Raw genomic sequence first — 17,644 nt, forward strand, 5'->3', positions numbered from 1 at the left:
ACGTTTGAAGTCAATAGACCCAAAAATGAGGTTCTTGCAAGAGTTTTCATAAGACTAGTGCCTTTTCTAAGTGCCAGTCAGCCACAAAATAAAAGTCTTTTGTTTACATGCATACACGCTCGTTCTTTTTATTGTTTATCCTTATATAAGCGTATAAAATGCCGTATCCACACCAGGAAATAAAGCTTCACACAAAGATCGTTGAATTCGTGTTCTAATTGGCTACACGTTCTGTCTATCAATATTTTCCACGAAGTCATTGGAGGAACGCGCGAGTCAGATGACGTCACGATATTTGACAGCGCTGTTTGGATATTATGTATTATACTCCCGCCTACTTGTACAATCAAGTTTAAGCGCTGTATAATAGTAGTGTTATTATTATTGTTGTTTGTACACAGTAGGCTATATATATATTGTTAGCAGCATTAAAAAAAACTGACGTCTTTCCGTCCGCGAGCTAGTGCGCGTCGTAGCACTGGTGTAGCGATAAGCAACAATACATTGTATGGGGCAAAATTACAAATTTTTCTTTTATGCCAAAAATCATTCAGATGTTACGTAAAGATCATGTTGCATACACACATATTTTGTAAATGTCCTACCATAAACATATCAAAACTTTTATTTTTGTGAGTGGATTCAGTGCTAATGACTTAATTTGGACAACTTTAATGGATATTTTCCCAATATTTAGATTTTTTCCACCCCCAGATTCCAGATTTTGAAATAGTTGTATCTCAACCAATCTCAATAAAAAATGACCCTTATTAATGGTTTTGTGGTCCAGGGTCTCATAAAAAAAGTTTTATCTCTTAACAATAAGTTCCACAATGAACTTACATGAATGAGATGATAAACTATATTTTTATTTTTTATTGATTTATTCACGCACGATACTTTAAAGAATGTTTATAACCAAGCCGTTTAGGCAGTGTCCGAATTGAAGTGGGACTGGGGTGGTCCTGGACCTTCTATGAGCATTGAGCACAAAAATATAAATTAGGGGGTCCCCTGTTTTTTATTCAAATTAAAATAATACATAAATTTAAAATTCTCAGAGTCAGTGTCTTGCGTGTGGATTATTTTCACCTTGTTGACAGGAAGCATCTTTAGTAATCTTTAGAGTTAGGGGCTTTTACAAAAAATCTTCTCAAATTATTATTTCACACTAATTTAAGAGGTTAAAATGGTCAAGGTTTGAGTTAATTTGGGGTTTCCTTGATTAAAATGTTGACAAAAACATCTTACTTTGTGAAATCACGGCGACCCTATAATGACGGGGGCTTGGCCGGGGGGGACTTAGCTAGGGGACCCCCCATAATCTTAGACATAATTCCAACACTGGTTCTGGGGCACCATTGAACTCCATAGGGAAAAAGAATACTATGGAAATCTATGGTGCCCCAGATCTGTTACAAACATTTTTTCAAAATATCTTAATTTGTGTTGTGTGAACTATCCCTTTAATTAATGCAACAATATATTGTTATATTAGTTAAATTATTTGTTTATGTTAGCTAATGCATTAACAAATGTTGGCAAACAAAACCTTGTTGCAAACGTTACTGCATTGCTGTAAGATACTTTTTGTTAAGCCTTTCAAGACCTTACCAGACCTCTCTCTCTCTCTCTCTCTCTTTCTCTCTCTCTCTCTGGTTTGCATATACACTCAACAGAGTGTTTACTGAAGCAATTTGGGTTAAGTGCCCCGCTCAAGGGCACCACTGTAGATGCATAGAAGCCGGTGGTGAACCTTCAGGTCTCTACTCCATTAGCCTATCCACCAGACCATGATGCACTTCCGGCTCGGTGATTGATCATAAGTGCGGTTTGTCATTTTGGAAGCCATTTTGTTGTCATTGCACCTCAAAAATATCCACCCCTAGTCTAAAAAGGAAGGGAAAAGGGGTGAGAGTCTTTCTTAGTCTTGCAAGCCAACATTCAAAGGGGTTCAAGAGATAAAATTCACACAGAAATTAAAATGATGTCATTATTTGTTCACCCTCATGTTGTTTTACACTTTTATTCTCTGCAGCAATCTTTATTCATGCAACAGTTTAGTCAGTCATAATCTGTCCACAAATAACTCTGACGGCACTAAAACTAGAAATAGCACCTGCCTACAAACCATCACAAAGCTCTTCACTCTCCCACTAAGGCCCACACTCGAACCGTTTAACGCCTTTGTAGTTTGCCAGAATATTGCTTGAAGATCCTCTTCACTGTACGACTAAAAGATTAAAGTTCTCCCTCTAATTATGCCGGCTTTTTTAAAGTAGCCTGTAAAGTTTGACAACAGCCGCGCTCACATCGCATTACAGCCTATAATAAGCAGACCAATTAAACTAATTGAATTTCTTTAGCCCGAAACACAGTGGGAAAAATGTCTTTGATTAGACTCGAGCTGTTAAGTCTTTCCATAAAGAGCAGAGACTGTTCTCCAACCTCACCCGATAACAATCCAGCCATCCAGAAGAAGAGAGGAGATCTGCTTCACTAATTTACTGTAATTGTCTCGTACGTTGCCACGTTTGAAGAAAGATATGTCCAAACCGTAATGCTTACAATATTCCTGGCTTCCCGGTCAGCAGATGACTCCGGGCCGGATTAGCACCGGATTCGTGCACGGTAAAAAAATCAGCGTTTTATCAAATCAACATTTATATGTTACTTTAACTTAAAAATTAAGTTAAACAATATACATTTTTTTAACTATTCACAGATCGTTGGCGCCAATAGCCCTGTGGTTAGTGCGCAGACATATAGCGCCAGTGCGCTCACGGTGACCCGAGTTAGATTCCCAGCTCTATGGTCCTTTGCCGGTCCTGTTCCCCTATCTTCACCCAACACTTTCCTGTCAACTCTCTACTACACTATCCAAAAATAAAAGGCCCTAAAAATAAAAAAAACGATCAAAACTTTAAAAAGTAAGTAATTTTTTTACAGTGTGCCAAAGTCAGCAGCTCTGGTGCAGATCGAATGCAGATCCGGCCCAGAATCATCTGCTGTCTGGATTTGTAGTAATGCAATCGTGCGTAATATTTGTTCCACTTAAAGTGTCATTTATAATTGTGCGTAGGTTCTGTGCGTAGCCTGACTCGCACCTCGTCAAAAACGTAACACAGCGTCCTGTCCCAAATGGCACACTCCGGACTTGTGGACTTCCTCAAAGTCATCATGTAGTGCAGACCTTAGGGACCCTTGACGCAAGAGGACGCACCGGAGTCGTATTTGGGACAGATTCGAGCGTCACGCTGGAGATAGGAAGAAAGTTGCCCATCAGTGTGAACTCCTCCCATCCGTCATCTGATTGGTCTCATTGCTCTTTCGCAAGGACTTCTGGGTTGGTAAAGTGCGCGAAGCCTGCTGCAGTGTGGGCTCCGCCGAGGATCGCATTAAGGGTGCAAAGGGGGCACTGATGAGCACATTTTTTGAGCGTAAAAAAATGACACATGGGACACACTATGGATACGTAGACTAAGCGAGCACGTGCAATATAACCCTTTTAAGCACAGATGCTATATTGGGGATTTCCGCCTGGATTTGGCCTACCCAATTTCAAAAGCTTCCCATAGCCACATGCAGAGGTGTACATAGAAAAGTTTGGTATCATTTTACAGGAAACCCTTTGAAATTACATAAAACACTGTTGAAAGTGCTAAACATGGTTGTATGTGTTATCAGTCCTCTAATAAAGGACTAAAGTCTGTATTTGAAAGTGTATAACTATGGCCCTGTGTGCTCCAGCAACCTGAAGACAGTTTTGTTTGATTCCAGCAAATGTCAGCTTACAGAGGAAAAATTATTTTTTTCTGTATCTTAATCTATGCAAAAAAGAACAAAAATAACAATGTAGCCTTATTCCTGAGAGTAAGAGCTTTCATTTGATAAGACTTGCCCATGTGTGTCATATTTGAAAAATATGAAATATGTGAATATTAAATGATGTATAAAAAAATTGGGGAGTGATAGTGTAAATTAAGTGTAAATAACTTTCTTACAGTAAAAAAATATGTTAAAGTGATGCACACTGCAGAAAGTAGAGATTCTAAGCTTTCAAACAGTATCTCATGTGGGACTGGGTCCATGACAGACCATTAAAAATTAAAGGAATATTTTATATTAAGTCATAATAAGTAATTTTAGACCCGGTACAGCGTTCGCCGTGTAGAGGAGGTTAAGGCCACAAAACCGAAAGTCCACATGAAGTGCACCATTTGGGACAAGGCCCACATTGACATGCAATTACACATGTAGACCGCTAGTAGGCAGTATCCACATGTGTAACCATAGTAGCAGTGCAACAGCCAAAGAAGAAGCAGCTTGGCCAGTAAACCCACAAACAAAGGAGAAGCAGTAGCTTGTTGTGTATGATTTGAGAAGACCAGCAGTGATGGAGGTAAATAGACAGCGACTTTCATTGCCGTTTGAGTTAAATCACTCCTCAACTTGGCCCATCTTTGTTCTAACCGTCGCAAGCAGAAACGCCTATGAAGAAATGTGACACATATATTTTTTACATGACGGGAGGGGTTCTAGTGGACCAATCACAATGCTTACGGTCCGCATAGAACAGACACGTTGTTACATTTTTGGCGAGGTATGCGTCATGATACGTAGAGCTACGCACAGCCTGTAGACCTATAAATTACACTTAAGAACAAAGTTGGACCAAGCTGAGGACCACCTACAGTGCATAGGTCCTACGGCGTAGCCTCGATGCCGCAGGCTACGCGACATATTCGAGATCATTTTGTAAATGCTGCAATTGTTTCTTTTAGCAATAAAATGAAATGAAATAAAAAGCAAATAGAAAGTTTTAATTTTCCTAAAACAAGGCTTCAATAAATCTCCGTAGTCACACTGTGCTCACATTTGCCAAAATAAATACAAGAGTGCATGTTATCTGAGCTATGCTATCAACATTAATTTTATTCTTTTATATTCTTGCTTGACTTATTTCGCCTCATATTTTTTCTGATGCATAGTAGTAGAAACATCTAAAACAAACATAATTAAATGAAACATAAGCAAGAGCTCTGTAAATTCACCTGAGCTATGAAAGAGCCTTCACGCAACCTCATTTTGCTCAGGGTTATGCAGGCAGGGAGACCATATATAATGCATACATTAAAAAGACCACAATTACTCCAAAATCCCATCTTCAGAATCATTCACCGACAGCACAGACATCAGTATTTAACACGCTTTTATAAACAACACTCAAAGGAGCATTTGTAAAACCTACTCAACAAAAAACAAAGTGCAGGAGGGGATTTAGAAAGATCTAGTCCTTGAGGCCGCCAGCGAAGGAATGGAAAATAAAATGTCTTTTATAAAACAATCATTTGGGGAATTAAGAAATGCATTAGCTGCATGCATGCACCCCTCGACTGACCATCGAAAACGAGCGCACGCTCTGCTCTCCCGATGCTTCCCGTTTGGCAAACGGCTCCAGGGGCAAAAATAATGATGTGCGTAGACATGCCAATGCTATCTGAACCAGATAACGCAGGTCTTAATGACCCCTTATCCTTCGGCCTCTTCATAGAGATGGGTGCCACCGCGAATTTATTCTCGTCATTAGCTCTTTATTGCGACCGTAATGGACTTAAGAATTTTTGGTCCATGGTACCCGGTGGAAAACAGCCTTGGGGTCGATCGGCCCAAGGCCGGATAAGATTTTCACGGATTAGTTTATTCATTTCTGGTAAAACACAATGACAGTTTTGTTTGCCATTGCAAACGGGAATGAAGAGTGCATTAAAAGTATGATTTTTACCCCACCTTTCCTTAGAAATAAACTGCATTGTAAATTCATTTGCTAGCTCCGCATAGATGAGGAGTCATTTGTGATTTAGTTATCAAAACCATAACCATCACCATAATCATCAACACAGCAGGCTGTGCACATGATTACAGACTCGATAGGTGTTTGGTCTCGTATCAGGACGCCTGCACCATGAAACCTCTACCTCGCAAACATACTCCTCCATCCTCGCTTCGATCTGAACTCGTAAGTGCTTCTCATCGTACCCCGTTAAGCGAGAAGAATGCTAGCTATTTCACCTTAAGCACACTTAAATGTCACTGGCAATTTATTCCATGCGGCTCGTTCGGCTGATCTGTGATCTGTTTTTTGAAAGAATGCAAGACGTTTTATCAACACAGGCTGATCTACAAAAAGCGGCCCGCCATTATCAGGAATGCGCACTGGATAGCGTAGCTCACGCAAACGGTGGACGAGATTCGGAGTCTGTGAGCTCTGTGAAGTTTTGCCTTTGATGTGGCACACTAACCTATACCAGATGGACCAGGATTGGTCAACACCACACGGCAAAAAAAAAATATATACAAGTAAAGCTTAATTAAATATATTTTGAATTTGAAAATATATTTAGTTTAACCATCATATATTAATATATATTTAAAAAAAAATTTGGGGGGCAACAAATAAATTTTTCGTTTTAAAACCCATATGGCAATATATATATATATATATATATATATATATATATTGTTCCTGCCCAAAGTATTAAAAAAAAATTCTATAAAATGATTCAAATATATTTTTGCATTTGAAAATATATTTAATTTGAATCTTTTCAAACCTGTTATGTTTTCAAGTTTGTAACATACAAAGTTTTACTTCCAATGCGAGGTAAATATAAATGCTTTACAATATATTAATTTTTAAAACATATTTTAAAATATACAAATTATGGACAAAAACATATTGGTGAAAAATACATTTTGTAAATATAATTTATTTCAGAACATACCACCTGCCTATAGGAGTACATGCCTCGACGGGTCAGGGCTGTTTTGGTGACCTACACAATATTAGGCATGTTGTGGCTGTACTTTTTTGGCCATTTTTATTTATTTTTAAATATATTTAAAATAATATTTGAAAAAAAAATTCCAGTGTGGGACAAAAGGGGCCCAGCGGTGACATAAGGATACAGGCATGATCACGAATACTTGTACCTACTCATCACCGTTAATACAGTAGGTATGGGTAGCATGTATGAATTCGGACCTACTTCATCCGCCTTGTTGATACATCACCTGATATACGTCATCATAACAACAAGTTAATCGTTAACTGGAATGACGTTAAACTAGTGCAATTTAACCACAAGGTTAATATATGTATTTGCATTTGAATAGGGCCGCGTTACCGCTTTTGGACACTTTTGAATAAAACAACGCATCTTCTTCTTCTTCTCGTTGGATAACTCCACTCCCGAGGACCCACAGGATAGTAAATTAAATTAACACTTCAGGATCTTGCCGGAAGTAGTAGGTCATCCGGGTAGTACTGTTTTTGGAATACTTGGAATTTGGACTTACTACTTGCCTCGCCTACTGCTTTTCTCCTATAGTACACTGCAAAAAATTACTTTCTTACTTAGTATTTTTGTCTGGTTTTCAGTAAAAACATCTAAAAATTCTTAAATTAAGATGTATTTTATGATGAGCAAAATGACCTAGGAAAATAAGTCTAGTTTTTAGACAAAAAAACATAAAATTGAAGCAAATTTGTGCTTACAACAAGCAAAAAAAATCTGCAAATGGATAGGAAATTTTTTCTTGAATTAAGTGTTTATAAAAAAGGTAAACTTACAGTATTTCAAGAACATTATTTTGCTTGTTGTAAGCACAAATTCGCTTAAATTTTATGTTTGTCTAAAAAATTAGACTTATTTTCCTAGGTCATTTTTAGACATTTTTACTAAAAGCAAGACAAAAATACTAAGTAAGAAAGTCGTTTTTTGCAGTGTATGGAAGTAGGCACACTACAAAAAAATAAAACATTTCTTAGTATTTTTCTCTTGTTTCTAGCAAAATATCTTAAAAATATTAAATTAAGATGCTTTTTCTTGACGAGCAAAATGACCCAAGAAAATAAGTCTAGTTTTAAGACCAAAAATATGAAATTTAAGTGAGTTTGTGCATAAAACAAGCCAAAAAAATCTGCCAATAGGGTAAGCAAAAAAATCTTGAAAATTTGTATTAAACACTAAATTCAAGAAAAGTTCAAGAAAAATGTGCTTACCCCATTAGAAGATTTTTTTGCTTGTTTTATGCACAAAATCACTTAAATTTGATATTTTTGGTCTAGAAACTAGACTTATTTTCTTGTGTTGTTTTGCTCATAAAGAAAAAAAACATCTTAATTTAAGAATTTTTAGATACATTTGCTGAAAACAAGACAAAAATTGACACTTGAGCTCGCCGAAAGCGCTGAAGTGTGGGCGCCATCTTCTGCAGAGACACGAGAATTTATTCGGCACGAGCCTTAATGGACGACTAGCGGCTAGCTGTGACTGTACATCGGTTCATTATTGCGATGCATTGTGGGGTTGTATGAGTCCCCTAATAAAGTTCACTATGGCTGCGTCCAAATGCCCACACTTGCGGTCTTTGCACTTGACCATTTGACTACTTACCCAAGAGTTCTAGTGGGCGTGAAGATCCCAAGCGTGCATGTAGAATTATTTACCTGATGGGAAACACTTAGCGAGTGTACAAATGTCAATCCAGGTATTTGCACCAAAATGAAAAAACAACACCACTTTCCGTTTGACTACCAAAATATGTAATATCCATTTATTAACTTAAAATTAAAAGTTTCCGTGACATCTCGCGAAGTTTGGGCAAAAGTCTTACGATTTACATCCATAACATGATGCATGATTGGATACGCTTAGCCTTGAATACCGTTCCGAAGTATTCAAGATAGTGTGGGTTAATGCCACTGCACTTTGCCAGTTTTTTAAGACATGGGACAGTCTTGTGCAGTTACTTCCTGTCGCGTGCACAACCTCTCGAGTGGCCAAGACGGCAAGTGTGAGTATTTACGCACCCGATGATTTTGGACATCACTAAAAATTGATGTTCCCTCAAATAGTGCACTATTTAAAAGTATGGGGGCTATTTCGGACACAGCCTATGTCTACACATCAGTCTTAGCGCGTTAACATGCATCATTCCCTTTAGTTAAAAACCTCCACGCCGATAAATACTTTGGAATCTAAATTTAAGGATTATAAGTCGATTCGCCCATGCAGAGCCCCACTAATGGCTATTTTGGTGTCTAAGTTAACACCTTCTCTCGAGTAAATCTACACAGCTGGAGTTGAGAATAACTCTGGCCGTTCATGGGCTATTCCCGTTTGACCTAATTTATACTAAATTGGAGAGATGATTGTATTCAGCGGGGGGTGCCAGTCACGCATAACTCCTGACAACGTTCTCACAAACCCTTTCAAACCAATATCTGAGATTATTTGAGGCAATTTTATACCATTCCTACCTTGAGCTTGCGTGTTTCAGACAGACGGAATGACTTGAAACATCTTATTTTGCCGGACCCAAATGGCTGCGGGAATGGGGAAGCTAAGCTCCGGGTTCCTCTCAGCAGGTGATTTAGTAATCAAACATTGCCGCGCTGCTATGGGACCCAACTAAAGCCTGTTAAACGGACGACCAGGGAGATTAGAACGGCACTACCTCAGAAACAAACCCTCCTCCGAGACATATTTGCCTCAAATGGCCTTGTGATTTTAGGAGCCACGGTGAGACACCAGATGAGCGATATGAGAAGAATGCTGATCTGGTAGACCAGCGTATATGCACGGCCTTGAGTGTTGAGCCGAAGCCTTCAGTAGGCGAGAGCTTTATTTCAGATACGTAATTGGACTCCAAGTTTTTATGGCTTTATTGAGTGGAGAAGTACAACCCATCTCTGAGGGTTATGTCTGCACCCAAAGGCTTGTGGTGCACTGTAGTGTTTTGAGATGTGGGACCATCGAGTGTGAATAAACCTTGCAGTTGACATTGAAAAAGCTGGAAAACAATGACCTTGCTCGAACCTTACACTCGGACACTCGGGAGTCCTTAGACCAACAAATCTTCCAATCTTAGATGCAGGAATCTCCAAAGGCCAACAGGACTGTGAAATGACCAGCCATTGTTTTGATACCCAGACTCTAATTGTAGATTTTTGATGGACAACAAGTTTCATTGAATTTTACGAAATGCTTCCTTCCTACTGTAGATTTACATTATCCAGTCTTTCCCTCAAAGCATGCACTGTGCAAAATAAAGGATGTCGGCATCTTTTCAACTCTGCAATTTGTTTATGTATCCGTTAAATGTGTTTATATTATTAGGGGCTATACAAGACGACTGTTTTACTTCTCGACGGGTAACCGGTGACCTCTGGATGAGGCTGGGAAAGAACGCCCACATCCATGCTGTGCTTTCTGTTCTTGGGTCAGATATGTGGGCTTGTGGAGTGTGTATACATGTGTGTCATTTGTTTTATCACTGAGCGATTAGTTCTTGGATGGTTGTCTAAACGCTTTACTACACTGTAAAAAATGATTTGTTGACCCAACTTGACTTGGTCAAGTCATCTTATTGCATTGACTCAGTTAAGTTTAGCCAACATTAGGAGTTAAGTTAACTCAACTTATATGTATTTGTTGAAATAACTTGCAGTAAATTGGGCCAACGTACCATAGCAATTAATAAGCAATTAGATTTTTTTGTTAAGTAAACTTAAAAACATATTGGTTTAACTTAATTTTTCATGTTTTCACAACCATTAACAAAGTCTAATTGACATAAAATAGTGAGTTTTCCCTCAACATCGCAACTTAACTTTTTGAGTTTATTAGACTTCATTGTTTTCTTTGACAAGAAGTTCTAGATATCTGCCTGAAACCAGATTTTTTTTAAATGAAATCAACACAACTGCAAAATTGAAACTCTCAGCATTTATTTTTCCTTGCAAAGATATGAAAACATTACACGAAAAACACTCACATATATTCAGCTCACATAAGCACATGCAAACTTCTTTATGCACAGACCCATTCTTAGAGAATAGTATCAGATATTTTCATTGCAGGAACAACTGTACATGAAGAATTCACTATAAGCTGTGTTTAACAACTTCAAATAAAAGTCTTCAATTCCCAATCAAATGTCAGACATGACAAGGAAAGAGAAGCAGGACAAGGTAACAAGAACACAGTCTGTTTAAAAAAAATTCTATAATACCAATGTTAAAATATAAACCTCACAAAAACACGTGCAAACTTCTCTATGCACTAGGGCTGCACAATAAATCGCATGTGATTGTCACGCGCATCTTGTAAGTAATGCCGGTTCCTTGATTAGTAGTAAATCGCCATCCGCTGCTTTCAGATGGAGCGGCATTTACTACACAGAGCCGTTCACTGACATTTGGGGCAATTTCGCATTTATTATCGCGGAAGTATCGCCTGCGATATGGCCCAGATTGTCAGTGAACTACGGCTCTGTGTAGTAAATGCCGCTCCATCTGAAAGCAGCTGATGGCGATTTACTACTAATCCAGGAACTGACGAGATGTGCGTGGTATCGCATGCGATTTATCGTGCAGCCCTACTATGCACAAAACCATTTAAGAGCCAAAATAGTACAAATAACTCCTTGTCATTATCAGATATTTTCCTAACAGCTTATAGTGAATTATTCATGTACAGTTGTTCCTGTGTTTAACAACTTCAAATAAAACAGTGTCTTTAATTCCCAATCAAATGACAAACATGACAAGGAAAGAGGAAGCAGAACAAGGTAACAAGTGAACAGTGTTTAAAAAATTTTTAAGAATACCAATGTTACACTTAAAGCGATACACCATCGTTTTGTCATATAAAACTATGTTATTACTTTAACTAAGAAGAGTCAATACATACCTCTATCATCTTAGTGCGTGCACTTAAGAACTGTGGCATGTGGCGACACTTTGATAGCACTTAGCTTAGCCCAGTTCATTCAATGGTACCAAACAGAGATAAAGTTAGAAATGACCAAACACATTGTTTTCCTTATTTAATACGAGTATTTATACGATTAAATATGGTGGCACAAAATAAAACATGGTGCTTTTAAAAGCGGGTTAAAAAGGGTAACTATATTGTATGGTGGAATAGCACTTTTGGGAGTACTTCGACTCGCCTGAAAAATCTGCTCCCCTTCTCCCTCTCATAATGATTATAGTTACCCTTTTAAACCCACTTTTAAAAGCGCCACATTTTATTTTGTTCCACCATATTTGATCGTATATCTACTCGTATTACATAGGGAAAACGTTGATGTGTTTGATCATTTCTAACTTTATCTCTGTTTGGTACCATTGAATGAACTGGGCTAAGCTAAGTGCTATCAAAGTATCACCACACGCCACAGTTCTTAAGTGCACGCACTAAGATGATAGGGGTATGTATTGACTCTTCTTAGTTAAAAGGATAGTTCACTTTGAAATTAAATTTTGATATGTTTTAGCTTACCTCAGGGGCATCCAAGATGTAGGTGTCTTGGTTTCCGCGGTACTTTCACTTTTGATATTTTTAGGTCAAACCGTTGTTGTCTGTCAGTCATATAATGCAGGTCTATGGTCACTTACTAAACGTTACTTCAAAGAGCATGCACAGAGAAGTCCAAATTAAACAACTGTCCATCATAAGTACACATTGATGGCCTAAGACACGAAACGAGCGGTTTGTGTGAGAAAACGAACACTATTTATATTGTTTTTGCCCCTTGTACACAACCACATCTGTGCTTAGTCTGCACATGCGCCGGAAGAGATCTCCTGGATGAGTTTGCGCGAGCATACGTAATTGTTTTCTTTCACGTCGGTTTAAACATCCCGGATAAGCGCAAATCAGTACAATTTCTATTTACTGTCTTACCTACAATCTCTGTTCTGTGTAAACAATGAGTGACGTACACGTGCGAGAGATCACTTCCGGCGCATGCGCAGACTAAGCACAGATGTGGTTGTGTACAAGGGGCAAAAACAATATAAATAGTGTTCGTTTTCTCACACAAACCGCTCGTTTCGTGTCTAAGGCCATCAATGTGTACTTACGATGGACAGTTGCTTAATTTGGACTTCTCTGTGAATGCTCCTTGAGGTCATGTTTACCTCATAGACCTGCATTATATGACTGACAGACAAGAACGGTTTGACCTAAAAACATCAAAAGTGAAACTACCACGGAAACAAAGACACCTACATCTTGGATGCCCTTGAGGTAAGCTAAAACATATCAAAACTTAATTTCAAAGTGAACTATTGCTTTAAGGTAATAACAGTTTAATATGACAAAACGATGGAGTATCCCTTGAAAACAATAATATCTAAAATAACAATGGTCTTAAACTTTAAAACAGTGTAACAGTGTAAGTGCTTATAGTAGCAAGGAGAAGAAAAGAGTTTCTTATCTCAGCAACTTGCTCTTCAAAGAGTGAACTCTTGCGGTGCAAGAGTGTGATCCCACTCCAATGAACAGGCGTTGTATCACTTCAAAAGTGAATTTTAATTCCTTTGGAAAGTCAATGTTTAATGCGTACACCAGGCCCATCAGGTTCAGAAAAGCATTAGGTATGTCACTCAGGTGACGCATCACCACTTCTTCCTCAATCACCAGGGCAACGTCATTGTAGAATTCTGGGAGAGGCTCCATCACATTTTCCACAACCACTAGGACTCCGATCACCACGCCCTTGATCACCACGCCCTTGATCACCACGCCCTTGATCACGGTCACTGGGCTTTGTAGAATGAAAACAAAATTAAGGTACTATTACTTATAACCAATTTCACAAACAATTTAAAGTCCCCAGACCCCTACAAATTAAGAGATCTAATGTTCAATATTCCCTCGTTTTGCCTTAAAGGTTTCAGCATACCTCGCATATCTTCATGAATTTAGAAGGAGTCTCTCGCATGTATCACGGCAGCCCAAGCAATGCTGCAGTCCTCATCCTTTGGTTTGTTGTCTGTAAAATATATGATGGTTAAAGTACCTCCTTTATTGGTTCAATCCTTTGTTTTTCTTTTAATTTATCCTTTCACCCCCTCCCTCTGTCTTGAAAAATAAAAACATTAATTTCAAATATGTACACTTTTTGCATGCTTTTGTTGTAAATAATTTACCAGTGATGTGGTACAACAACAACAGTTGTTTGTTACCTTTTGTTCAGCACCAAAATAAGATTTAATAGTAGATGTAACCAGCTGATGTCACTTAAACCAGGAGTGTCTAAGGGTGGTTCACACTGGGCTCGTTTGCTGTGATCTCAACTCCTAGCCCGATTGTTCCCGACCCCGGCAGCGTTGGTCTGATTTCACACTCAACTGATTTCTGTCAAACCCTGGTGCGTTATTACGTTATCACAACGTGCATGAAGCATAATAGAAAACAGATTCCACACGCTATGCGCGAACACACTGAAGGCTCACTATCGCTCTTATCCAAGGTAAATCATCAACACTATCATCTCTTACATGTATTATATTTAACTAAATACATCATAATAAGCTAAAACGCATGCGCAGGTCACATTACTTCCTGAACAAGTGCGCACGCGGCACGGTTTGGGTGCAACCGAACAAAGACCACTTCCTCCAGGTAGTCTTGGCTTCGGTACCCCAGTGCACACCCAAGTCCACATGACAAAATCATACTGTGACACTGTCATGTGGACTCGGATGTGCACTGTTTCAGGAAGAAATGTGACCTGCCCATAAGTTAGCTTATTATGATGCATTTAGTTAAATATAATACATGTAAGGGACGATAGTGTTGATGATTTACCTTGGATATGAGTGAGAATGAGCCTTCAGTGTGTTTGTGCATAGGATGTGGAACCAGGACAACAAATCTAAAAATCCACTGTCTCCTTAAAAGAGTTAATTTGCAAGCAGCAGAAGCCCACATTATATGACACACACAAACACACACACACAGCACCGAATTAATAAAAAAAGCTATATATTGACCAGTGTTGTTTTCTATCATAATAACACACCAGGGTTCGATCGAAATCGAATCCATTTGAGTTTGAAACCAGACCAACGCTGCGGGGTCCCCGGGAACAATCGCGTTTGGGCTATATGCCACAAAGTAAACCATGATCAGACAGAACAAATTCAGTCACTTTGTGCAATTAAAAGGTAATTACATCAATGTAGTGCACTTTAAGAGTAAAAATAAGTGACATAGATCTATGAGGAATTTAAAAATCTTTGGTTGCATATATGCATGGTAATAATAGGGCACACAAATGAGATTCACCATTGGTCAAAACATGTTTATAAACAATAAGTGGTAGCATTTAATAAAGATTTATTATTCATCACTGAACATCAAGCAACCTTAGCACCCTAAATTTGAAGTGGATACTGCAACATTAAAGTTTATCATTCAAATGATGATGTGACTTTGCCTTTTCAGACACCCAGGAATTTTGTCAAGTCAATTTGTTTTTTGCATTAATCTTTTGGCAAAGCATAACAGTCAAGAGCTACGCGTTTCACACACACATGCAGGCAAACAAGATCTACGAGTGTGTCATTATACTATTCTGTAATCGCATGCGTTAACGCAAATACGCAAATTAGATTCACAAACCATCAGCGAATGTGTGTTTTTGTCAGGATTATGTGGGATCTGATTCATGTGGATGCGCGCGTTGACGCATGCGCGTAGAGAATATTATAATGCAAGCAAAACGTTTTGACACAAATGCAACTTTATATTGATATCGTGAGACAGCATTTGAAATGCAAGCACCTGCTTCTCTTAATTTCTTCTAAAATGCTGCCTGTCTCTGCCTATTCCTTCTATCCATGCCCAGCGCCACTTATTTAAGTGCTTTATCAATTAGGTCATATCTTTCCTGTTCTTTATAAACTTACTTTCCATCCTGCGGATTCCTTGCTACGTGACATCTCCGGTCTCCGCACGGTACCTGCAGCTGGATCTCTCAACCACACTTTAAAGACCCGCCCCATTCTACTTCTGATTGGCTAGTTTAGTTTGGTTGAGAGTAAAATATGTGTTCCTCTCATCCTATTTGTGGGTGAACGCATGAACGCGAAATGATATTAATATATCAACGTTATATATATTTTTTTAATTCGCAGCCAACGCCGCACGCCGGAGATCCGGCACGGTGCCTGAAAACTTTAAACCATGCGAAAAAGCTATTTTGGGCCATTTTACACCAATTAACATGCTAAAAAGTAACTGTACACGTTTTTATCTATTTACCAACATTAACTTACACTAGTTAAAGACGACTTCTCTTTCTGCTCACGTCTCGACAACAGCTCGGTGTCTAACACTGTGTGTGTGGCTCCTGATTAACGTTAACTTACCAATCAAGTTGTCTTAAATTAATACGCAAACGAAACAAGCCTATTTTTTTACATGAAAGAAAGAACAAATCGGGGTATACTTACTATAAAAATCCATCTGTAGTCGTTCAAATAAGAGCTCCTTCGTCGTCTTTGTTCTCCCATCAGCAACTCCTGTAGTGATCTCGTCCTCTCGTGCAGAAAATGGCGATGGCGCCTCTTGTTCAAATTCGTTAAAGTAGTACGTCATTATGACGTAGAGATTCTGGCACATGCGCATGAGGCAAAAAAATTGAAAGAACCTATGTTTTGTTGTTATATGAACACCTTATTTTAAGTTTTCAATTTCCCTTCAAGTTGAGGTTGTTATAACTCATCCTTCTGCGTAGTGAGACACTGCAAGTTGACAGGACATGATTTTACTTGTCCACCTGACTAAAACTCAGAATCACTTTTTACAGTGTATTGCCAGCCCACGGAAAAAATAAAGCACCAAGTTATTTTTGTCTTTCCATGTCACCTTTGAGCACCTAATAGAGAAACTAAGAACATGATAGAGAGTACCTGGACGCCAACGAACAACTGTCACAACCAATCACGGTAAACACAATCACTATTGCTTATATTGGTTTTTGCGTATTTCGTTACTAGTTGTCATATGCGTTTTTTGTCACAGGACACAAACCTTGATGATCTATATTTTGTGATATGTGACATACACTGCAAAAAATTATTTTCAAGAAAAAAAGTCTTAGTATTTTGTCTTGTTTTCAGTAAAAAATATCTAAAAATTCTTAAATTTAGATGCTTTTTCTTGATGAGCAACACGACCCAAGAAAATAAGTCTAGTTTTTAGACAAAAAATATCAAATTTAAGTGATTTTGTGCATAAAACAAGCAAAAAAAATCTGACAATGGGGTGAGCAAAAAATTTTGAACATTTTCCTTAAACACTAAATTCAATAAAAATTCAATGGCCCATTGACAGGTTTTTTTTGCTTGTTTTATGCACAAAATCACTTTATTTTTATATTTTTTGTATAAAACTAGACTTATTTTCTTGGGTCGTTTTGCTCATCAGGAAAAAGCATCTTAATTTAAGAATTTTTAGATATTTTTACTGAAGACAAAAATACGAATAAAATGTTTTCTTGAAAATCTTTTTTTGCAGTGTACACGGCGAAAAATTACTTTCTTACTTAGTATTTTTGTCTTGCTTTTAGTATAAATATCTAAACAATCTTTAATCAATATGTATCTCCTTGATGAGCAAAATGACCTAAGAATTTTTTAGGTGAATTTGTGCTTAAAACAAGCAAAAAATATGCAAATAGGAAATTTTTCTTGAGTGTTTAAGGAAAAAGTTTAAGATTTTGTTCTTACCAAATTGGCAGTTTTTTTGAGTGAATTTGTGCTTAAAACAAGCAAAAA

General features: G+C 38.0%; 1 protein-coding gene and 1 long non-coding RNA gene across 3 annotated transcripts in view; both read right to left on the minus strand.

Moving 5' to 3' along the window:
* b2m (beta-2-microglobulin) overlaps positions 1 to 17,644 on the minus strand; it is a 198,797-nt gene that overhangs the window by 101,240 nt on the left and 79,913 nt on the right. The gene's annotated exons all lie outside the window — the stretch shown is intronic.
* Positions 12,364 to 16,660, minus strand: LOC135779401 (uncharacterized). 2 transcript variants are annotated; one of them, XR_012337791.1, is made up of 3 exons: positions 16,319 to 16,660; positions 13,762 to 13,851; positions 12,364 to 13,623 (listed from the first exon to the last, which is right to left on the minus strand). It is a non-coding gene; the product is annotated as an uncharacterized lncRNA (long non-coding RNA). The 2 variants fall into 2 exon arrangements; XR_010544787.2 differs by having other exon boundaries at positions 15,773 to 16,660.

Source organism: Paramisgurnus dabryanus, chromosome 1, assembly GCF_030506205.2.
Source record: "Paramisgurnus dabryanus chromosome 1, PD_genome_1.1, whole genome shotgun sequence".
Classification (NCBI taxonomy): Eukaryota; Metazoa; Chordata; class Actinopteri; order Cypriniformes; family Cobitidae; genus Paramisgurnus; species Paramisgurnus dabryanus.